The 25,351-nt window shown below is 38.7% G+C and overlaps 1 long non-coding RNA gene across 2 annotated transcripts in view; it reads left to right on the forward strand.

The window, feature by feature from the left end:
* LOC141279533 (uncharacterized) overlaps nucleotides 1-25,351 on the forward strand; it is a 359,504-nt gene that overhangs the window by 75,462 nt on the left and 258,691 nt on the right. For both annotated transcript variants that reach the window (XR_012333929.1, XR_012333928.1), the window contains exon 2: nucleotides 20,370-20,476. This is a non-coding gene — a long non-coding RNA (uncharacterized lncRNA). The remainder of the gene's footprint in view (nucleotides 1-20,369; nucleotides 20,477-25,351) is intronic.

Genomic DNA, 25,351 nt, shown 5'->3' on the forward strand with positions numbered 1-25,351 from the left:
TGTCAACTTTATCTAGAGAGAAGGGTTGTATTGGTGGATTAAACCTTCCTTGGGGGATGATGTGTACAATTTGGGTAGCTGCCACCAGTTGAATGGTGATGGCTGGTAGTTATAATGGGAGGTGCATATCCACGTCTCTGAGGACTTAACATACTGTAATATACATTCCTGGACCCCATCTACTCTAGCAGTTTCTGATTCATATGGTTTGAATTGGGAATCAAGCAAGTGTTTTTTGGAAAAGTTCTGAGCTGATTCTGATGTACATCTATAGTTAAAAGCCATTGATTTGTTAAAAAAAAAAATGGTGCTGAAGAACCTAGGGGCAGGGCAGGAATAAAGACGCAGATGTAGAGAATGGACTTGAGGACACAGGGAGGGGGAAGGGTAAGCTGGGACTAAGAGAGTGGCATGGACATATATATACTACCAAATGTAAAATAGATAGCTAGTGGGAAGCAGCCGCATAGCACACGGAGATCAGCTGGGTGCTTCGTGACCACCTTAGAGGGGTGGGATAGGGAGGGTGGGAGGGAGACGCAAGAGGGAAGAGATATGGAGATATATGTATATCTATAGCCGATTCACTTTGTTATACAGCAGAAACTAACACACCATTGTAAAGCAATTATACTCCAATAAAGATGTTAAAAATTTTTTTTTTTAAAAAGCCATTGATTTGGAGTTGGGGATATCTCGGTGCCCAAGAATACGTTTTTTTCAGGTAAGGATAACTGGAAACAAAGATAGAAAGCAAGAAGCACTTGACTTTGCTATGTCTATATAATTATTTATGAAGAAATTATAGGTATATTAATGAGCTTCTTTTGCCTTCTTATAATACTTAGAGTCAAAGAAATACACACTCCTAAGTATACAACTCAGGGTGTACTTTGCACGTAATAACTGATACAAACTCTGAGTATTTAAGAATTTACTTTCCTTTTATCCTAAAGGAGAGTCTTTAGTGTTCTCTCAATTATGGGAGACTTTTGTAACCAGGTTCTTTTCCAGCTGTTCCTCACTTCTATTCAAAGGAAAGCTGTGATTTTTTTTTTTTTCTGGAGGTCTCCCTGTTGCCCTGCATTCATTAATACTCTTAATCACTCTCGCCTTTGTGCTCTTTTGATCCGTGGACTGCTGGCTAGTTACTGAGCCCTTGGATTCACTCTTTCTCTCTCCCCTCCTACTCTGAATTGCCTTCTAAAAGGAAAAGTGATAGTTTGGGACCTATAGTTGTTACTAATTTCCTCATTCAGAGCACTGTTTTGTTTGTTTATTTCGCTGTCTTCTTAAATGGACTACACACTTTTAAATCTGAACACTTAAAAATCATCAAACGAAGTTGTTTTTAAACAGGAGTATAGAGATGAGGTATGGCTATTATTAGTATGAACTGTGCTTAAAAATTTCTCAGGAAGCCACAAGCATTAGTCTGGAGGGAGGTATAGCACTGAGTGTCATCCCTATCTGTGCCATATGGATGCCTTTCTTTATGAAATGATTTTTCAACAAACCCTTTTGGTACTTATGTCCACTTAAGTGGGGGTTATTGAGTAGAATTTTATTCTAGGAAAGTGTTCTATTGAGAATGAAATCCTACGAACATTGATTGAGTAGCTCATGGGCAAGCCGTTGTGGAGGACAGAATGGGATCCTTAAAACAGCCTCGTGAATAGATGTCATTCACATATTTTATATGAGAAAATTGAGGATGAGGGAATTATATGATTTGCCCAAGATCAGCATAATTACTTGGTGAGCGTTTCCTCTCTCACTCAGCACAGCTAAGTCGGCATCCACCTGGCACATCCGCCTGGCACTAGCCCATGGCACAGAGGCTTGAAACAGAGAAATTGTAAAGGAGCCAGACTCACAGTGTCTGTTCGCTCCTTCTACGTGAAGAATGCTATCGTAACACATTGATGTGACATTTGGTGAACATTTACTTTTACTTTCTGCAGAAATAACCCACCTCTGAATGGGCACAATCTTACAAATCTAATAGGTTTATTTAGGAATCTCAATTCAGTTAATAGGAGTTAATAGGACTTTTTCCCCTTCGATTCTGCCTTTGACTTTGTTGATTAGAATACTTCTTTTCTGACTTGAGGCAAAATCTTGAGTGAATTCTATACATTTCTGGTCAATTTTCATTCCTGTAACTCAGCCCAGTTTTCAAGCTCACCTCTAATCCAAAGCCCTAAGTAGTTCTTGCTCCATCTTTCAGCCTTGGGTACCTCCAGAGTCTTGGAATGGGAGGAGGGAGAGGGGAAGGCGCTGCCTCTCTTTGTTCATCTGGTCCTGATTAGGTTTTTCCTAGTTGGTTGGTGATGCTTCTGTACTGGCCTTTGGCGCCTCTGTAGGACAGCATCCAACTGCCAACCTTCAAGTCCTGGGGCACAAGCGTGTGGTCTCCCCACTACCCAGCTCTCTGATGTTGGAATCCCGTATTTTCCAGCCCCGCAAATCCCCACCACCAGCAGTCGAGCCACAGCCTCCTGCTGCCACAGTCCAGCCTTTGGCCAGAATATGGTAAGCAGCTTTCTTGGATAAGCTTCCATGAAAGACAGCTGGGGCTCAGCTGAGTGTTTCATGGTCCATGTGGCCTTTTGGAACTCAAGTATCTTTTCTATGTCAGCAGGCTCCTCTTTCCACCATAATGTTCTTCTCATTCTCTTTTCCCTTGCTCAGATAGGCAGAGGCTAAGCTTACCTACAATAGCATCCTTTCTTGTAGGAAAGCCCTCTTGGAATGGTCCCTAATCACCTTCCTACTCCCCAAGTTATCCAGAGAGGAAAAATCACCCCTAATTGGAAAAGAGAGATTCCTTCTCACCTTGTATTCTAGCCAATGTCTTCACCTCATGCTTTTCTTGTGGGACAGTCATGCCAACCTTGCCTGCAATTCAAATCACCTGGGAAACTTAAAAAAATTCCAATTGCCTAGGGTGGCACCGCAGACCAATTCAATAAATATTTCTGCAGGAGGCATCCGGGCATTGGATTTGCCAGCTCCCGGGTGGTTTTAACGTGTAGCCAAGGCTGAGCACCACTGTGTGTAGATGAGAAGCGGGGGTGAGCATGACTGTGGTACGTCTGGTTTTGCCATCTCTTAATAAGCCCTGGCAAATGTGGCAGGTATCTGCTGACCTTTATAAAATGTGGATACTTCTCACCTGTTTGTTTCCAGCTGTGGAACCTAGCCAACCATGCTGGGAAAAATTTCCCTCAACGTCCTGTCATACAGGATGAAATGACATCCTGGAGACTAGAAAGTGAAGTGAAACAAAGGGCTTACTACTCTCTTCAGCCGCGGCCCTGGAAAGGGAGGTGAGCATAAAGTTCAATAGCGCCAAGTGCTTGAGCTGCGATTGAGTTGTATGGGCGGGTGTAGGCATTTCTACTCCTTCATTTCCAGGACACATAAAAGCAGGCACTTCATGTGGTTAGTTTTTGCTCTCTCTCCCTTTCTGTTTGTTTAAGGAATGCGTGATGCTGAGGCTTTTTTGTTGTGGTTTAACTAGTCATGGTTTGGTTGTAGCAGGACGTGAAATGAGTGTAGCTGAGGAGAGAGAAAAATTCTATCTGTGAAAATGAGAAACACAACCAACTCTGAAGTTTGTGGAGAAAAGGAAGTATTGCGATGTAAAGATAGCCACGAGCCTCAATGACTGGCATCAGGAAAACCTGTCTTGGCTGTGTAGAGACAGAAATTTTAGAGTAGAAAAAACATGGCATTTAGGGTCAGGAATCTCACATTCTGGCCTTGCCTCTGCCACTACCTGTTTCGGAGAAGCAGTGGTTAGTAACCTGACACGTGGAGCCTACATCAGCCAGTCTGGGAGCTAATCCTGGCTTTGCCACCGGACAGGGGAAGTCTCTTAACTTCTCTGTGCCCCAGTTTCCTCATCTGTAAAATGGTGATCACAGTGGCATCTACAGCAAGATTGTTAAGAGGCTTTAATGAGTTAATATTCTAAAATGTTTTATGTAAGCAGTTGCTAAATAAAAAATAAATTTGGGCAACTCATCGAATTTTTCTGCACTTCAGTTTCCTTATCTCTAGAAAGCAGAGCTTAATGTTTTCCACCAATACAATAATCCAACGCAGGTTTAGTGCTTTTTACTGTCCTAGTTATTTTTTTGGCTGTTGTTTATTTATATGCAATTGAAATAGATTGAATGTTCCTCCCCCAAATTCATGCTTTAAAATTCTAGCCCCCATTGTGATGGTATGAGGACATGGGGCTTTTGGGAGGTAATTACGTCGAGAGGTTGGAGCCTCATGAATGGGATTAGTGCCTTTATAAAGGAGCCCCAGAGAGCTATCTAGTCCTCTTTCTGCCATGTGAAGGTACAATGAGAAGTCATCACCCTGCAGCCTGGAAGAGGGCATCATCAGAACCACTCGTCCTGGCACCCTACCAGCCTCCAGAACTGTGAGGAATAAGTTTCTGTTACTTATAAGCCACCCAGTCTATGGTACTTTTTCATAGTCCAGACTAGGACCACAATTAATACTCAAAAATAGCTTCAAAACTAAATATGGCAATGGGATTAATAATATACCAGCACTTTGATTTATAAAAAAAAATTGTGATAATTATTAAATAACAATGACTTGGTGTTCAAGAAAATCAGTTCTTGAGTCAGAAACAGTTCATTATAACGGATATATCATGAAGTGAGGGAATTGGACACAGATGAGAGAAAGTCACCAATATCCTCCACAGTCTTGCCACCAACTCGTGATGTCTTTCCTCTTGTCTTGATCCCCACTGCTCTTTCTGCCTGGAATACCCTTTGCCTTCAACAATGCTGAAGAGCTACCCTTCACTGACTAGCTCCTTCACCGCAGCTTCCTTGATTTCCTGGGTTGGAAATGACCACTATCCTCTCCCAGCTCCTTCTGTAACTTGTAACAGACTCTACTTTGGAAATTTTGCTTTATACTCTCAGCTGTAGTTATTTATCTACTTGTCCTTGGCCTCCACCTTAGACTGTGGAACTCATGGCATCATAACACAGGACTTGAAGTGAGAGAATTTGAGGGGAAGAACAATTAGTGTTCTCTCCACGTTTTTACATTAAAAATTAACACCTTATTGACTGACTGTCTTCTTGGTAATTTAGGTTCCCCCCTTCTACTGATTGTGGTGTTTCTGGTTTACAACTAGGTACTTCAAACTATTCAAAGTTATTTTATTTCAGGTTCTCTAGTAAATAGTTTCTTCAAATAGTTTGAAGTACCTTGTATAACATCCCTAGCAAAATATAATACCTAGTGTTATACACATATGCATGTATTATATTTATATTATATGTTTTAATAAATTAAGGTTATATATGATTTTTATATACCTATTTTGTCATTTTCTTAGAAAATGATTATTTTTGTGCTTGGGGCAAGAAGTTGTAGCAAATTTCTTTCTGTATTATTTTTATATATCTGACCTAAAAAATGACATCACATTGTTTTTTTAAAAAGTATTTATTTATTTATTTGTCTGCACTGGGTCTTAGTTGTGGCACGTGGGATCTAGTTCCCTGACCAGGGATTGAACCCAGGCCCCCTGCATTGGGAGTGTAGAGTGTTGACCGCCAGGGAAGTCCCCACACTGGTTTTTGACTCTAATTATTCTAGAATTCCAAAGAGATGGCAGTTTGAATTATATGCAAAAAGTAATTTTTTGTTTTATTATATACCAGGATGAAACTTAAAAAAAAATCAATGGAGTTTTATTGCAAGGGAAGGTAAATGTAAGCACCAAAAATTTTTGGAGATTCTGAAAAAAACCCCAGTTTTCTGCCACTGTAATTACTCATAGATCCATGTGGAAGCAGGGAGAAAGTTCCATGTGAAGATTATTTTCTAACATTGATTCTTCAAATAGTTGTTCCGGACTTAGGCCTGAAGATCCAATTTCTGGCTGTAAAGAATCATTTACCTGCACGGGAGCAAGAAATGGTTTATTTTTTTCTCTGCGATTCATCATTTTGAAGATGACTCTAGAACCCTGAGATTAAATAGCTTGGCAAGCCCCTTGGATTCTGATGTATTTCCCTAATTGCCTATGATTAACATATATCTTTAAATTTGCCTTTTTAAAAGAAAATTTTATCCAGACACATGGTAAAATATTCAAACACTATAATAAGATACACGATGAAAGTCTGTTTCCCCTCCAGTCCTCTCTTACCTCTAATACCCCCAGTCTCCCATTTGCCCATCTCCTACCCTGCAGATAACTGCCTTTATTGATGTCTTGGGACTCAGTTTGAATCAGAGAGTGTTTTCTGGCCACCTGACTGAAAGTACTTCCCCAAGTCACTCTCCCTATTAGAACACATTGTTTTACTTTCATTAAGGCACTTAATCATTACCTGACATTTTCTTGCTTGTTTTGAGTATCTGTTTATAATTCACCCTCTCCACTCCTCATTTAGAAAGTGAATTCCAGGAGTGCAAGGACTTTCTCTGCTTGCTCAGTGTTGCATCTTCTTCTCCTAGAAAGGTGCCTGAAAAAGACTAGATGCACTTTAAGTGTTTGCTGAGTATTAAATCCTTTTGTAAGCTTTACTGAGGTATAATTGATATACAATTATATCCACCAGCCTAAGGATACAATTTGATGAGTTTTGATGAAAGTACAATATATAGTCACGTAACTATCATGATTGTGATAAGCAATATTTCCATCACCCTAGGAACTCTCCATACCTCTTTGCAGTCAGTTTTCCTAGTGATCATTCATCTACTTTTTATCACTATAGTTTTGTCTTGTGTAAATTTCACCTAGATGGAAGTATATAGTAGGTAGCCCTTCGAATTTGGTTTCTTTCACTTGGGATATATGCTTTTAAAATTCATCCATGATGGTGCATGGATGCGTAGTTCATTCTATTTTGTTTTTGAATAAGTTTGAATAAGTTTCCATTTCATGGATATACTGCACTTTGTAGATATTTGATAGACATTTGAGTTGATTCTGGTGTCAAATGTGAGTGCTTTACCCTACATAAGTGCCTATCACTTAGGCTGCCTCAGTTTCATGGATTTTGGCAGAAGACACGAAATTTCTGGGTCACAGACTAAGAACAATTTATTACAATTGCAATAACATAGCCAGAGTCTCAGCATTTGTGCCAGTTTCCTGAGTCCCTATTCCCACAGGTTGACATGAAGACCAGGGGATGATTGCCTTACAGGAGAGGAATCCTGAGCTTAGGGAACTCAATAGAATCTTTTATAATGGGTAGTAAGCCTGCCTGATCTTTGATCTAGAAGGAAGCTGTATCTTTATTGTACTGTACAGCAAAACAAACTTATCTTTTTTTTGGGGGGGTGGGGGGGTTGGCGGGGCAGCCAAGTCATTTATTTGGAATGGAAACAGAAAATTGGGAGAGGGAGAACAAGAGGGGAACTAGCCAGCTGCTTAGATTTTTCTGCAGTAGGAGTGGGGCAGCTGGCTTCAAGACAGGAATTGTGTTCCCACAGCAACGTGGTAATGGTGACTGGACCAGAAGTAGTTTATTGAAGCACCATTTTCTACTAAGTCTTATCCCAAGCAAAGCAGGTTACAGTTACGTTGGAAAGCAACACTGTCTGGCGTATTTTTCTTAAGAGTACAGAGATGAGTTGACATGCAGCAAGGCGACTTTCCTTAGAGGGAGAAATATATCTTCGAAGGCTCTTTGCTCTATGCAGGTCCTTGAAGAGATAGTTGGAAACAAAGGTGGTCATTGCATCTGCCTGCGAGACATGCAGGAATTCAGGAGGCTTTTGCAGAATTAACACTCAACATCCCAGTTTTCGCTACTATGGATAAAGCTGCTATAAACATTAACATATACATTTTGTATGGACATGTGTTTTCATTTATCTTGGGTAAATACTTAGGCGTGGAACTTGTGGGTTAAATGGTAAGGGTGTGTTTGATTTTATAAGGAAATGCCAAATTGTTTTCCAAAGTGGCAATATCATTTTGCATTGCTCCCAGCAATGTTTGAGATTTCTAGTCGCTGCACATCCTCACCAGCGCTTGGGATTTAAAAACTTTTAGCCAATCCAGACGGTGGGTGGGAATTTTCCATTGTAGTTTTAATGCACATTTCTCCAATGACTAATGATGTTGAATATTTTTCATATGTTTTTTTTCCATCTACCTCTCTATTGGGTGAAGTGTTTAACTATTTCATTAAAATTTTGGGTTGTTTGTCTTATTATTGAGGTTTGAGAGTTCTTTATGTACTCTGGACACACGTTCTTTATTGGATATTGTTGGGAGAGACTTCTCTGAGGATCTTTCATGTTTCTGCAGGTGTTGTGAGCCGAGACACTGACAGCTCTTGTTCCACACTATCTTTTTTTTTTTTTTTTGCGGTACGCGGGCCTCTCACTGCTGTGGCCTCTCCCGTTGCGGAGCACAGGCTCCAGACGCGCAGCCTCAGCGGCCATGGCTCACGGGCCCAGCCGCTCCACGGCATGTGGGATCCTCCCGGGCCGGGGCACGAACCCGTGTCCCCTGCATCGGCAGGCGGACTCTCAACCACTGCACCACAGGGAAGCCCCTATACTATCATTTTAAAGGTGTTTTGTATAGCAAGAAAGCCTTGGACAGTTGAGACAGTGTCTCCCTTTGGGGAAGGAAAAATTTGCTTGCTGTCTAGGACAATAAAGATAGTATCTCCCAGGTTTGCTTGCAGCTCTTTAAAGAAAATGGGCTTTCTTAAGCTTGGAGTTACTGAGTTGTGATCAAATCTACCGCGTGTGCAGCATCCTCTAGGGTCTAGCTGTGCATCACCCTGGTAGGTGCTTGCTTTGCTGTGAGTAATGAAGTCCTTCGTCGGTGGCCCAGACATCTCAGGTCTTCCGCTAGAATCCATGAAACTGTGGCAGGCTGACGTGTCAGTTTGCTAGGAGTATAAAATCTCAGACCTTATATAGCTCCTGACAGATACATGTTTTCAAACAAATTTTTCTCAGTTCATGGCTTCCTTTTTCATTTTCTAACTAGTAGCTTTTAAATACTTAAATTTTGATGAAATCTAATGCATTCTTTAAAAAGTATAATCCTTCTTGTGCCCTATAGTAATAAATTTTTGCCTGATTCAAGGAGAGAATAATTTTTTTCCTCTGTTTTCTTTTAGAAGCTTTAGGACTTTAGGTTTTACATTTAGACCTATGAGTCATTTTGAGTTAGTTTTTATGTATGGTATGAGGTTTATCATTATTTTTACATAGGGTTATTCAATTGCTTCAGCATCATTTGTTGAAAAGATTATCCCCTCCCTATTGAATTTCCCTGGCATCAGTTCGAATTGGCCAAATATGCGTGGTCTATTTATGCATTTTATATTGTTTCATTCATCTGTATATATATCTTTAAGTCACAGTGTCTGGATTATTGAAGTTTTATAATAAAGTCTTAAAATTAGGTAGTGTAATTTCTACAACTCTGTTCTTTTTGAAAACTTTTATATATTCAAGATCATTTGCATTTCCATGGGCATTTGAGGATCACTTTGACAATTTCCACACCAAAGAAGTTTCTGGAGTTTTTATTGGGATCGTGTTGAACTTTAGATCTATTTGGAGAGAAATGACATCTTCATAATACTGAATCTTTTTATTAACATGATATATTTCTTTATTTCTGTAGGTCTTCTTTAATTTCTCTCAGCAGTGTTTTGTATTTATCACCTACATATCTTGTAAATATTTTTGTTGAGTTTATCCCTTAATAGTTAACATTTTCTGGTACTATTGTAAATGATACTGCTTCGTTTTAAATTTTAATTTGCAACTGTTCATTGCTAGCATATAGAAATACAATGAATTTTTTTATATCTTACTAACTTGCTTAACTCACTAATTAATTTTAATAGGGTTTCTTTGTGGGTAGATTCCACAGGACTTTCTACACAGGCTGTCATATGTTCTGGGAGTAAAAAGAAGTATAATCCCCCCACACCCTCAGTGTGTATACGTTTGATTTCTTTTTCTTGTCTTAATGTACTGGATAGGGCCTCTATAACAGTGTTGAATGGAAATAGTGAGAGTGGACATCCTTGTCTAGTTCCTGAACTTAGGGGGAAGTACTTAGTCTTTTACCATTTAATACAATGTTAGCAGTAGGTTTTTCATAAATGCCCTTTCTTAGTTTCAAAAAGTCCCTTCTGTTTCTAGTTAGCTGAGAGTTTTTATAATGAATGGAGTTTGAATTGGGTCAAGGGCCTTTTCTGTGTCTATTGAGCTTATGAGATGGTCTTTTTTTATAGGCTCTAGAATTGATGAGTTACATTGATTTTTTTTTAAACATCTTTATTGGAATATAATTGCTTTATGATAGTGTGTTAGTTCCTGCTGTATAACAAAGTGAATCAGCTATATGTATACATATATCCCCATATCCCCTCCTTCTTACGTCTTCCTCCCACCCTCCTATCCCACCCCTCTAGGTGGTCACAAAGCACCAAGCTGATCTCCCTGTGCTATGCGGCTGCTTCCCACTAGCTCTTTATTTTACATTTGGTAGTGTACATATGTCCATGCCACTCTCTCACTTCGTCCCAGCTTACCCTTCCCCCTCCCCGTGTCCTCAAGTCCATTCTCTACGTCTGCGTCTTTATTCCTGTCCTGCCCCTGCATTCTTCAGAACCATTTTTTTTCTTTGTAGATTCCATATATATGTGTTAGCATACGGTATTTGTTTTCCTCTTTCTGACTTACTTCACTCTGTATGACAGACTCTAGGTCCATCCACCTCACTACAAATAACTCAGTTTCGTTTCTTTTTATGGCTGAGTAATATTCCATTGTATATATGTGCCACATCTTCTTTATCCATTCATCCGATGATGGACACTTAGGTTGTTTCCATCTCCGGGCTATTGTAAATAGAGCTGCAGTGAACATTGTGGTACATGACTCTTTTTGAATTATGGTTTTCTTAGGGTATATGCCCAGTAGTGGGATTGCTAGGTCCTATGGTAGTTCTGTTTTTAGTTTTTTAAGGAACCTCCATACTGTTCGCCATAGTGACTGTATCAATTTACATTCCCACCAACAGTGCAAGAGGTTGCCTTTTCTCCACACCCTCTCCAGCATTTATTGTTTCTAGATTTTTTGATGATAGCCATTGTGACTGGTGTGAGGTGATACCTCACTGTAGTTTTGATTTGCTTTTCTCTAATGATTAGTGATGTTGAGCATCCTTTCATGTGTTTGTTGGCAATCTGTGTATCTTCTTTGGAGAAATGTCTATTTAGGTCTTCTGCTCATTTTTGGATTGGGTTGGGTTTTTTTTTGATATTGAGCTGCATGAGCTGCTTATATATTTTGGAGATGAATCCTTTGTCAGTTGCTTCATTTGCAAATATTTTCTCCCATTCTGAGGGATGTCTTTTTGTCTTGTTTATGGTTCCCTTTGCAGTGCAAAAGCTTTTAAGTTTCATTAGGTCCCATTTGTTTATTTTTGTTTTTATTTCCATTTCTCTAGGAGGTGGGTCAAAAAGGATCTTGCTGTGATTTATGTCATAGAGTGTTCTGCCTATGTTTCCTCTAAGAGTTTTATAGCGTCTGGCCATACATTTAGGTCTTTAATCCATTTTGAGTTTCTTTTTGTGTATGGTGTTAGGGAGAGTCCTATTGATTTTTGAATGTTAAAGCAGCCTTGTGTTTCTGGAGTAAAACCAATATGGCTATGTTGTTTTATTCTTAGTATATATAATTGCATTAAATTTGTTAAAAATTTTTGTGATATGTTCATGAGAAATATTGGTCTTTAGGTTTTTTTTTTTAATTGCATATCTTTATCTGGTTTTGGTATTAAGGTAATGATGCCCTCAGAATGAGTAGGGAAGTATCATCCCCCCACCTCCCTAGGTCCTTATTTTCTAGAAGAGTTCGTGTATACGTGGCATTATTTCTTAAGTGTTTGGGAGAATTCACAAGTGAAGCTCTCTGGGTCTGGACCTTCTTTTGCAGGAAGTTTTGAAACTATAAATGTATTTTCTTTAATAAATATAGAGCTATTCAGGTTATCTTTTTCTTTCTGGTGAACTTTGTTAGATCATGTTTTTCGAGGAATTTAACCATTTTGTCACAGTTACCAAAATTATTGAAATATAGTTGTTCATCATTTTCCCTAATTATCTTTTTAATATCTATAGTTTATATAGTGATGGCCCCACTCACTTCTTATTTGATAATTTGTGTTTTCTTTCTCTCTTCTCTCCTTCCCTCCTTCACTCATTCCCTCTGTCTCTCTGTATTATTGCCAGTGTTTTTCATTCTTTAGTGGATATAAAAAGTTTCCTCTGAAATCATTTTCCTTTTTCCTCAAAGAGTATTTCTAAAAATTTTTTTGGTTTCTGTTCATGCCTGCTGGCAGTGAAATACCTCTGTTTTTTATATTTGCAGAAGCCTTTATTTCATCTTTATTTTTTGAAGATTTTTTTTTCTGGGTGTAGAATGGTACATTATGTTTGTTTTTATTCTTTTCATTGTCTTCTGGTTTATAGTGTTTCTGACTCAAATTTCATGTTACTGTTATCTTTGTTCCTTAATACATAATGTGTCTTTTTCCCTCTGGTTAAATTTTTTGTTTTGTTTTGTTTTGTTTTTTGCGGTGCACGGGCCTCTCGCTGCTGTGGCCTCTCCCATTGCGGAGCACAGGCTCCGGACGTGCAGGCTCAGCGGCCATGGCTCATGGGCCCAGCCGCTCCGCAGCATGTGGGATCTTCCCAGACCGGGGCACGAGCCTGTGTCCCCTGCATCGGCAGGCAGACTCTCAACCACTGTGCCACCAGGGAAGCCCCTGGTTAAAATATTTTTTAAAAATTATTTATTTTCAGCAGTTTGATTATGATGTGACTTGGTATAGTTTTCTTTGTTTTTCTCCAGCCTTTGACCATTGAGATGATTGGTATTGTGGTTTTTTGAGCTTTCATCAACAACTTTAAAATTTTTATCAAATCTGTTAGTTTGTTTCATCTTAATCTCCTTTCAGTTTCCTATTTCTCTGCATAGGGAAGCTAAATGAGAATATCCTCCAATTGCAGTAAACTGTTCTTTTATAAGAAAGCTGATGTTGTAAAACATATTTTTTTTTCAATTTAAAAACTGTCCTTTATGCCTTTTTGTGCCAGTTAATGAAAAGGTAAGTTGAGTAATATTATTTCTACACTTGTACAAAATAAGTTTTATATATATATACCTTTTTCAACATAGGACATGCTAGACAATTGCTTTTATAAGTGATCTCTTTGGTTTTTCTGTTTTTACTATTAATTGGTTGATAGGACACCAGTAGGTTCTTTATAATATTTTATGCAAATACAATATATATGTAGTTTTGTAAGTGAATACATTGTTATATGCTATAGTCTTATTGTGGTATTTTAAGGTTTAAGGGCAGAGTGGACAGATTAGATTGAGACTGTGATCACTTTCTTTTGAATAGTTTTACAGTATTTTAGACATATTGAAACTGTAGCATATTTTTCTAGAGCTTTATCTTAAGGAAATTGATAGTTTTACTGTTCAGCTCTGTCTGTATCCATCAGGCTGTCACATGGTTGAATGACTGTTGATATTTTTTTTTACAAAGCCATTTAAGCTAATAACCCTGTGCTCAGGTCAAGCAGAAGTATAAGGATCAGAGATCTGTTATGTGCCCCCAAATAAACTAGTTCTGTGACTGATATTGTCAGGTTATGTACCTCTTCTATCTAAATTGGTAACTGGGTATCTCTGGGGTGTTTGAAATGGAAACAGATCTTTTAATAGCATTAATATGTGCAGTGCTTTAAAATTTATTGGGAATTTCCTCACTATCTTATGAGATAAACAGGAAGAAATTACCTATGTAAATTTAGCAACTAGGGCATTAAGAATTGAGGTACTTTTCCAAGTCTGTACAAGGAGTCAGGATCAGAATAGCCTTTGGACTTTACAGGCAAATTCATTCTCCTAATCATGGTGTCTGATGAGTCATATGGATGAAAAGCTCTATTCAAGAGACCTTTATTCTCAGCTCTGCTATTTCTGTGTGTAACCCTGTTTTGGTTCATTTGAAACTAAGGTTACTCATAAGTCCTAAATTTGGACACACTTGGTAAAAGTAGTCAGTTTATTCTTTAAAAAAATGCAATGGCATTGGGATAGTCATGGGAATTAAAGTATGTTAGAGGCATCTCCTGTGCAGTCAAGAAACCCTGCTGCTCATATTAATCACTTTCCCAATCATTCAAAACTACGTTTCGAACGGGAGTTATTCAGAGAAGTTGTGTATGTATTGTTTGTGTACAATACATACATATATATATATATATATATATATATATATACATACATATATATTTGAGGGAGAGGGAGGGGAAAGGGGGAGGGGGAGAGGGAGAAACTGTTTATATGGCAATGAGGATTGCACTGGTTTGAGGTGGTAGAAATAGTTTGTTTTTAATGTCAGGAATTTGGAAGGAAAATAAGGGCAACAGTGAGGTTGGGTTTGAAATGTCTTTTCTAATGATTGATTTTGTTATGAAAGTCTGTTTCTCATTCATAGATGAAATATTACCATCTTAAGAATTTTATAGGGAGAAGATATTCTTCATAATCTCATACGTGGAAATTATGGTTTCCTTCTAAGTAGTTAATTTTTTGTCATATAATAGAAAAGTCTGCAGTAGTTGTTTGTTGGCACTGATGCAGCTCCTCGAAGACTCCATCAAAGATCCAGGATCTTTTTATCTTGTAGCTCCATTGTCCTTATTTTATTTTCTTTTGTCTTAAGGATTGCTGCTTTATGGTCACAAGGTTGCTTCCGAAGTTTCAGTCAACTAAAAAATGCCTTATTCAAATCACAAAGTTGAAGAAAGGGGCCATACCTCTTGTGTCTGTTCCTTTTTAGCAGGTACACAAAAATGCTAAAAACCTACAAGCTGACTTCCCTGAACATCTCATGCAAGGGAGGATAAGAAGCCAAGGAATGAAATGATTATGATTGACTCAGTCTCATCATAATCTGTCACCTGAGTCTGGGTACATTGCTATCCTAAGGAATAGTGTGTGGGGGGGAATCAATCTTAGGTAGCAATGAACAGTGTCTGACACAGAGGGCATATTTTAATCCTTCATTGCTATAACTTAAGTAGTGTTCTTCTAGATAAAAAAGTAGTCCATGTATTCACCAAAAGAGACTTACCTTGTACTCTCAAATTCTTTATTCTATAAATGCCAAAATACCTCTGCGAAGTATCGATATCTGTATTTATTAAGTCCATCTCTTTTACTTTTGTGGAGGAAAACTCAATTAATTTGTCAAAGATTTGATTACAGATCCAGAATAGGAAGGATATATAACCTACCCCTCAAAATGTGTAATTATAAATGATTAAAACGTTCACTAAAGCAAAAGGTTCTCCTAAATTTAAGCTGTAGACTAGTTGGGTAGGAAATATTGGTGCTTTTGCTTGATTCTGGCGTCTTTGACAGTAAGCAAGTACCAAAGTTTGGGTTAGTCTGTTATATCACTTAATCATCAGGAATATTAAAGTAAATATTTAAAAATAAATTTAACAAATATATAGTAAACATCCACTTCGTTTCAGGAACTGTGACAGCACAATGGAGACAAAAGGTGCAAATTAAAATCTTCCTACAACCCCACAACAAAATGATGCAAATTTCTCAGTAACGCAGGGTAGTAAGTATTCAAAATCTAAACAGTGAGTTGGCAGTTTTGTTACCAAGACTGCCAACTTGGGAGTCTTGAAGTATGAGGGTATAAGTATAGGCTAGGTGGTCAGTTTTAAACAAAATAAATAACATTGACAAATACCATACCCAAAACACCGTTTTTTCCAATTTGGGGATATAGAGATAGAACAAATATTTGTTGTGATAGTATTTTTCCACTTTCAAGCCAATTTTTTTTGGCATTCTGAAGCCGTAGTTCATTACATAAGCAAAAGAAATAATGCTGTAACACTGAGAAGATATTTTCACATGTTACACACAGTGTTCATTCTAGAGACATATGAATCAGAAAATGATTGAAGGCATTTATGTTGAAAAGATCTAGACATTCAGTTTGGAAATATGATGACCTGGGTCCCATGTTAAAGAACATGCTGAACAGGGTTCTGATCTCCATTTTAGAGATGTGGAAAGGGAGTTTCAGGGATCAGTAACTTCACAAGTTATACAGCCATGATGTCAGTTCTGACAACCCTAAAAGGTTGAGGTATGAAGTTTTGCAGGCTGTTTCATATAGCTAACACAGTGGTGCTCCAGTCTTGCTTACACTGAATCACACAGGGAACTTTAAAAAATACTGAAGCCTGGCCCCCGCCCTATGCCAATTAATCTAAATCTCTGGTGAGGGGGCCCAGGCACTGGTATGGTATAAAAAACAAAATCCCCAAACTTCCTCAGGTGAGTCTCTTGGGTAGCCAAGTTTGAGAACCAGTGATTATGCTGTAAACCCGAGAATATGATGAATTGGGTTGTTGAATCAGGGTGATCCACAGCCAATGGGTTCTCATATAGTATTTCATGACCTGAAAGCAAATGTAGATCAACTCCTTGCGTTTTGTTTGGAATATCGTTGTCATGTAACATCATCTTTTCTAGCCATTCTTCTTTTTTCTGTTTTCAAATGACTCATGCTGAACAGTACACTCACTTCACGTTACCACTTGGTCCTTCACGTGGTTGTCCCAATGCCCCATTTATCTTTGTGGTCCTGGGCACAGCCCAGAAATTTAGAACAATACAAGTCATTTGGAAATTCAAAACATGATTTCTGGTAATGCTTCAGGAAGTATTTTAAAGTTAATCTTTATTTCCACGGTGTCCTGGACTCCTTCCTGAAATAGATTAAAAACTGGTTATTGGCAGAGAGGAGAAATAGGTGGAAGGGATTTGGGCTAACGTTGAGATCTGTGTGACTGGTCCTGATTTAAATGCTGGAAATGACAATTGAGTCACATACAGCTTTTCTAATTCTGAATCTATCTTTACTGGAATATTTATTTTAACACTACCTGGGTAAAGATTTGTAAAGGAGTTCAACTCATTCTTTTTAAAGGAACTGAGATCCTAGTTTTTATCACACACATACAAATGAATTTTCTTCCTTTTAGATAAAATGGGGGGAAAGTACAGAGATGAATTCTGTTAGATATATTCTGACTCAGGACAAAGAGTCTAAATATTATGGTCATTTCAGAGTCATCCTTTGCCCAAACCTTAGACAGACATTGTTTTCCATGGTCTTCAATTCATCACCCCTGGTCCTCACACATTTTTGAGAGATTGGGTGTGTTTATGTGCTTTTCAAAAATTGCACATCGCACGCACTGTATTCCCCTGCCTACAGCAATTTGCTTTGCTAAAATGACTTATTTGAATCCCAGACTTACTGTTCACCAGGCATGGGACTTTGGACAAATTGCTTAACTTCTCTGAGACTAAGTTCATTCATCTCTAAAATGAAGATAACTCTATGCCTTATGATGTCTGTAGGAATTAAAGCGAGATAATTTACGTAAAGCACCTAGTACAAATTCTGGGACATGGTAGTTATTCAGTAAATGTAATTTATCTTTTTTCCTTCCCTTTCCCTCTATCAAAATATATTCGCAGGAAGAAACTGAGGCTAATCATTTATGTCAATACGTGAGAATTTGTCGTTTTTTTCATTTCTTAGGATATTCTACAGAAGTAGACTTCTAATAATAGTGGGGATGATAATTATGCAGTGATGCTTACTGTGTACTTTCCTATGAGAGTTACTGGTTGGGTGGCTTTACAGAAGTTTAATATCAGAGAATTCGCTCCAGGCAGGCAGCTTTCTACTCTGCATGCAGGGAAGACTTACTCCAAGTCACATTCAGGGATGTGCTTGTGCAGGCAGCATTGAATGGCTATCTCAGGATGACCTATCATCAGAGTTCTATCCCAGCTGATTCAGGGTAAGAGTAATCATGAAAGTCAGGAACTACAAAATGCAGGTTTGGGGAAAGAAAGTAGGCCGAACTTCTACGAAAATTATTACAAAGAAGTAACAATAATTAGGAGAATGGCAAATATAATCTTTAGTTACTTGGTGCCCTGGTAGATATACAACAGCACAGACCACTTCAGGCTGGAGGATGTGAAAAACTCTGTGAGGGAGGCTTGAATTGTCTTTAAAGTACTTCTCAAAGACACTCCTGCTGGGATACTTGTCAGAAGTGCCCTAAGTCTGTTTTTCTGGAGACACGAAACCCTTGATTCAAGGACTTGTAGAGAGAAGGCAAACAAAGATTTAAACTCTGTTCTCTCATTTTTCTGGAGGGCATACCTCATTTACAACAGGAGATTTAGGTTATGTGATCCCGTAAAACTTGGCATAGAGAAACTGAAAGCAAATATTTATTCTGCAAGGATGGGTTAGCCGTGTTCACGTAGTGAGACTTACCTTGTACAACTCTAAAGAAGTTTGTTGAGTTGTTAATGGAATGACGTTCTCTGTGATTAACAAATGTTAGGAAACTGCCGTCAGATTTCTGGTAAACGTGTAATAATACTTGTGAATCAGACAACAGAAATGGAGTACAATCCGCTCCCCCTGACCCCTTAAAAAGAAAGCCACATTTTCCTTTTGGCTCAAAGTCAGTATTAAGATGTTATTCAAAATAAGACTTTTTGCCCTATGGAATTGGCCTCTTTGTTACTATGTATCCTTTAAGTTTCTGGGTTAGCACTGTGGGGAAACTGACACAACCTCAAAGGACCCTCAGTTAAATTTGCTTCATTTTGCTGATTCATATAAAGAAATACAGTACATAGTTTTTATTGAAAATACCCCAAATAATGCCTTAATCCTGATTTTGACCAAGGAAAATAAAAGGACTTTTTTTCTTTATTTTTCTCTCTCTACGTACGTGTGTCTGTGTGTGTGCATCTGTGTCTGTGTGTCTGTATGAATGTATTTAAAAAGAATATTTGCGACTATATTGAGATCCTGAATGCGTAGACAAAGTTTCCTTGAATAAATGACTATGTTGTGTTGAAACTTCTTTTGGTGCTGATTCTACCTGATTAGTTTCAGCTCTTTAATAGCCTGGGGGTTGTGATAGTTGATGTCACAGGAGTCCAGAATATTGGCACTTTGACTTCAAAGAAGAGATCAAAGAGAATTTGTAGAGGAGTTCCAGGTGTGTTCTGTAACTGCTGGTAAAGAGAAGCAAACATTCATGATACATTAATTGTGTCTACACCACATAGAATGAAGTGGAGATTCGGTACTTGTTTAGTCATTAATCTGTTGTCTCCCTAGGCTGACAGAAAACATCAATTAGAATAAGTAGCTAATTGACAGAGCTCTACTTTGCCTTTTGTTTTATAGACAGTCCTAGTATATAGATACCAAATGTGTTGTTCTATCCTTGTGCACAATTCTCAAGATGACTTTGGGCCAGTCTAAACATTGCCTAGGAATTGTTTATCATGGATAATTTAATACTCCTCCTGAAGCATGTATCCTATTAATTTCTGCTTCAGAATTTCCAACAAGGCAAACATTTACACAAAGAGGGTGATTCCCTTGTAGCTGCAGGGGTGGATCAAGCCAGTGGTACCAAAATAGAAATGACTATGTCCAGGTCCTCAAGACTTTAATCATATCCAGTGACTGTGCAAATTGTGCCAGGAGGAAGGAAGATGTGATGTCTCTCTGTGGCTGTGCAGTTTATCTTGTTGTGTATTTATTACATGGCTGCAATAGAGGGGTGACACTGTGGCTTTTCCCCCAACTCCATTTACCAGCTGTTAGTAGAAAGACATATTTGGCACATTTAAAAACACAGAGACTAGGGCAAGGCAAAGGAGGCGGAAGGATGTTAGGATAAAGGAAAAATTTCCAGACTTACCAACAATTTATTTTACAGAGGAAGTCCTTCTCCACTGCTTCTTGCTCATGGAAATCTTTTCACCTGCCTTGCCCAGGCCTTGATGATGATATCTGGGAGGTATTAAGCAATCCAGAAAATTTATTCATCAACTTGGATTCATCTTTATTAATGAAAGAGCAGAGAAATCAAAGTTATTTTCCTCCTCTCCCCAAAGTTCAGGATGTGTAATGCCTAATGGCTTGCTCCCTACTTGGAGCAAATACATTCGTCAAATTTGATACACTGACTCATAAATTATACATTAGGGCCAAACCTGTTCTGTTACGAGAAATTAAGACTCCCTCTTGGCACATACTTTGGCTCTGGATTTGAACTGGATAAACAACATCTTTTGTTTAAATGCTGAATTTGGAAAGTAAACCAAAATATACAGGCAATCAGTGATCTCTCCATCTCTCACAGATATTGCTGGATTCAGGACAAGAAGCCTTGTGCACTTTGGGCTCCTCTCCGAAATTGGTGCCCTTCCGTAGGGCTTCTCACCCAATGAGTTTGACCGGGAGTTTGAGGTAAGTTCTAGGGGCTCTGGCTGTTGCAAGGAAGCAAGAGAAAAGAGTGGAGTCTGCCTAACAGAGACTCCTGGTCTAGTGTGAGAAGCATACTTGCTGCATGGAATTTAACCTGAATTCTAACACCTCAGAGATACCGCAGTCTAACCATTGGAACCAAAGCATAAGATCTGGGATGAATGCACTACATATGATCTGTAATTGTATTATTGGTAACTATGAATCAATAATGCTAGAAACACCTTTTTTTTTAACGAAAATGTTTGAGATCTGAAGAAAGAACAGACTAATAGCTGACTCTTCCCACTAAAGGAAAGCTTCAAAGAAGTCACTCAGTCAAGACAATGTATTGCCTGGTTTTCTAGAAGAAAAATAAAACATCTGGCACTTTTCAACTAATAGTGAAATAAATCTAAAAGCAGAGTTTTCTTCCTCTCTGAAATCAAGAGAATCCTTTAAGTTGTGAGGATATTATATTAAACTCTTTAATTCTTTGTGGGAATTTTAGATTTTAGCTGTCATTATAGATTACTTTTGATATCGTCATAAAAGTTTTCTAAACAGAGGTATTTCCAGCTCTTGTAAATGTCAAAGCTACACCCAGCCTTCTCCTATGTCCTTAGAGGTGCCTATCCATTGCCTTTTCCTACAGGGCCGGACTGACATTTGAGTGATGAAGCCCAGGGAAACCAGACCCTGGTTAGGAGCAGGTAGAGTAGGTGAGCAGAGTTACCAGGTGGCCAGGCCATACTTGCAGTGATGTGAAACAAGGACTTACACATTGTGGCAGTATGTTTGGTGAAGCCTATTGAATCTGGAAATCAATTAAGAATGTATCTTTTGGATCTTGTTTTTTTGTTTTTGTTTTCTAGCATGAGCATCTGCTACGTGCCGAACACAATTCTATACTATCTCTTAGCGCCCTTGGCCTTACACACTGTAATACACCCTGAGTCTTTCCTTCATCACCTGTACTAACAACAGCATGGTCTGATAGAAAGTGGAAGGACTTTTGAATGAGAGTTCCAAGTTCATATCTGAGCACTGGCCCTCCCTTATGTGACCTTCGGCTCTTTATACTTCCTGAATCTCGCATTACTGACTTATAAGAATAAAAGCATCTCCTATATTTAAAATAGTTGGCAAGCTTAGTAAATTTTTTTTGGAGTTCTCATTTTATAGTTGAGCAAAGTATTAAGGGAAACAGAGCGGTAAAAGAAGTGAAAGAAATGAAGCGTAGAAAATATTATTTATGAGGAAACATGAAAGACCAGTTGTGACACAGGCAGCTTACGAACCAAGTGGGGGATGAGTTACCTGGGAAAAGATTTGAAAGATCTGCTGCTAAATGAGTCAACTGTATCCCAGAACTGGGCTCCAGACTTCCCCGCTGGCTTGTATGGTTGGATTGATAGTAAATGGGCCATCCTCGTTCTATTTGCCAGTACCATCTATCACAGGGCAGAGCCCATCCTTTGTGTATCAGGAGTAGTAGGCCGGTGAGAAGACAGGTAATTTGTGTAGAATCACTGTCCTGCTCTGAGTTCGAGTTTTATATTTAGAGCCTGTGGTACCTGAATCAAAGTTGAAGAGTTACGTTACAAGTTTCTCTTGGAAGCATGGGCTTTTCTGTCTGGCAAGGCTGTGTGAATTTACATAAAACTAAGAGAAACAGAGGGCTAGATAGGCAAGTTCCTGGAAAAGGAAGAGATTACTAAATTTCTCCTGCTCTCCTGTTATTTGTTTTCTTTTCCAATTTTTCTCTCTCTTCATTGTCATAATGCTTCTGGATTCCTTTGGAAAATGAGCAGGGTCAACTTAGCAGTCATAGAGTTAGCACTGACCTGGCCAGGAGTCCAGCCAAGGGTGAATGACAGCAATATGTCAAGTCAGGGCTGTCTGAAGCAGAGTGAGCATGGAAGTTCCTGGGATCCATGGAGGTGGGGAGGGCACAGACTCTTGGCGGTCAGAGAATCATTACGTCCCTGCTTCATAAATGTGGTTAAGTTATAATCCCAGCATAGAATCTGTGTCTGCTCTGCTACTGTATACACCCGATTGAGGTGGGTATCTAGGACCAGACAGCAGTCAGAAAGTTAGAGATACACAGGTACAATTTATCCCTGATCAAAAAACTCTAAAATTTCTTCAGTTGGCTGTCCAGAGGGAAGTGGAGACTCTGGGATGGGAGACACTCTGAATGGAGACCAAGATTGCATCGAGTGTGTAATCCACGAAGAGGAAATTGAAAGTTGATTGTGTTCAGATGGTCCATGGAATGTTGATTAATTCCAACAGGGAGAGCGGCCAGAAGTTGCGAGAGTGATGTCCTTCAGTGTGTGAGCCGTGCTAAGAACCAGTTCTCAGCTGCAGTGGCTGGGCTTAGATGGAAGTATGTGTAGTTTATCTGGAAGAACGACGGTAGAGTACACAGGCAGAGCTACAGTTAGGTGGGTAGGCCAGTGGATGGAGAATGAGCAAGGTCTCTTCTTAATGCTTCCAATTTAAGTGAAATAAGAAACAAGGTTATCAGCTGATGATGAGAAAGGGAGGAGTTGTGGGAGGTATGACTGGGAAGTAAGTGGCAGAGGAAACAAGATCACTGGAGATGAGCTGGTCCAGGAACTGGAAAAGCCAAGATAACAGAAAGATTTTCTGTAGGAATATGAAGGTCACAAGATCTGTGAAAAGACTGGTGATGAGAGAAAGAGAGTGAGTCATGAGCTGAACTCTTCAAAAAATGAGAGGCAGTCAGATGGATCTCTGTAGATCCATGTGAGATATTGGGTGCTATAATCACAGGCATGACTTTTAAATTGCTGAATGTTGTGTTTTTGTTTTTGAGATGGGAAGAACAATGATCTCGAAGCAGCATTAAATGGCAAGGACAACTACTGTGTCTCCTGGTCTGGTAGCCCAAGGGTGAAAACAGCAAGACAATGAGAAGGCTCTAGGGGAAGCAGGTCCTCAAGGGAATCCAGATTTCAGATGGGGCAAGAATGTGTAGGGAACATTCACATAGGAGGTTGAGGATACATGGGGATTGTGCTGATGGCAGATCGGGATTGCGGAGAAGAGCAAGCAAGATGAGCATGGGCTCTGAAACTGGGTCCGATGAGGGGACAGAAAACGCCATATGGACATGACAGTCTGGGTGATAAGAGATGACTTAGGGATTTTGGAAGAATAAAAATATTCTTATGAGCATATTTTGGGGGCAGATATAGAGGCTATAAAATTTGGCTTTCTCATTATCATCATCAGACTGGTTCAGTGCTTGTCACTTTGGATGCAGCGGATATCACATTTGTTCTGTTAGTGTAAGTTCTATTTCCTGGAACATGTTTATTACTACTGACTCACTGGGCTTGAAATAATCTCAGAGGACTCTAGTTCACGTGTGTGTGGGGGGGGGCGCGGTCAGTTTTATGGAGATATAATTTATATACAGTAGGAAGTGAGACTTACCTTTTTTAGTGTATCATTTTATGAGTTTTTTTTTTTTTTTTTGCGGTACGCGGGCCTCTCACTGCTGTGGCCTCTCCCATTGCGGAGCACAGGCTCCGGACTCGCAGGCTCAGCGGCCATGGCTCACGGACCCAGCCGCTCCGCGGCATGTGGGATCCTCCCAGACCGGGGCACGAACCCGTGTCCCCTGCATCGGCAGGCGGACTCTCAACCACTGCGCCACCAGGGAAGCCCCTCATTTTATGAGTTTTGATAAATGCATATACCACCAAATCGAGATCTAGACCAATTCTAGTAGCTCCCAACATTCACTTGTGCTTATAATCAACACCTTATTCCTAATCCTCAGCACTCGGCAACCATTGATCTGTTTTGGTCCCTATAAGTTTACCTTTTCCAGAACAACTAAGTAGAGTCATATAGTATGTGGGCTTTTGAGTCTAGCTCCTGTCATTTAAACATAATGCAGTTGAAATTCATTCTTGTTTTGTGTATCAGTAGTTGGTTCCTTTTTCTTGCTGAGTGTTGTTCCATTATATGGATATAATACAGTTTATTTGTGAATTTGCAAATTGAACAATATTTGTGTTATTTCTAGTTTTTGTTGATTATGAATAAAGCCACTGTAAACATTTAGTATGTATAAGTTTTTGTGGGAACATAAGTTTTCATTTTCCTTGGGTGAAAATCAAGGAGATAGTTGGATCATGTGGTAAATGTATGTTTAACTCATAAGAAACAGCAAAACTAATGTCCAAAGTGGTTGTAACATTTTGCATTCCTACCAGCAGTGCACGAGAGCTTCAGTTGCTTGTCATCCTTGCCAGTGTTGATATTGTCAGTTGTGTAAGATTTTTTTATTTGCTTTTGTTTTTTAATCAAGTGGGTATGTGGTGTTGTCCCATTGTGGTTTTAATTTGCACTTTCCTAATGACTAAAGATGTTAGCATCTTTTCATATACGTATTTTCCATTTATTTGCATATCTTCTTAGTTAAAATCTTTTGCCTATAAAAATTTTTTTTCTTATTATTGAGTTTGGAGAGTTTAGATATTCTAGATACAGGTTCTTCACCTAACATGTCTTTCAAAAAGATTTTATCCAAGTCAGTTTTTATCTTAATTTTCTGAACAGTGTATTTGGAAGAACAGAAGTTTATATTTTAATAAATTTCAATGTATCAATTTCTTTTTTTTTTTAAAGGATTGTGCTTTTGTATCTGACAAATCACTGGCTAACCCAGGGTCACAAGTATTTTTTTCTATGTTTTCTTCTAGGTATTTTATACTTCACAGTTTTACATTTAAATCTGTAATCCATTTTAAGTTAAATTTGTGGATAGTGTAAATAAAGGTCAAGGATCATTTTTTTTTTTTTTGTATATTCAAGTCCAATTTTTCCAGCACC

Source organism: Tursiops truncatus, chromosome 9 (assembly GCF_011762595.2).
Source record: "Tursiops truncatus isolate mTurTru1 chromosome 9, mTurTru1.mat.Y, whole genome shotgun sequence".
Taxonomy (NCBI): Eukaryota; Metazoa; Chordata; class Mammalia; order Artiodactyla; family Delphinidae; genus Tursiops; species Tursiops truncatus.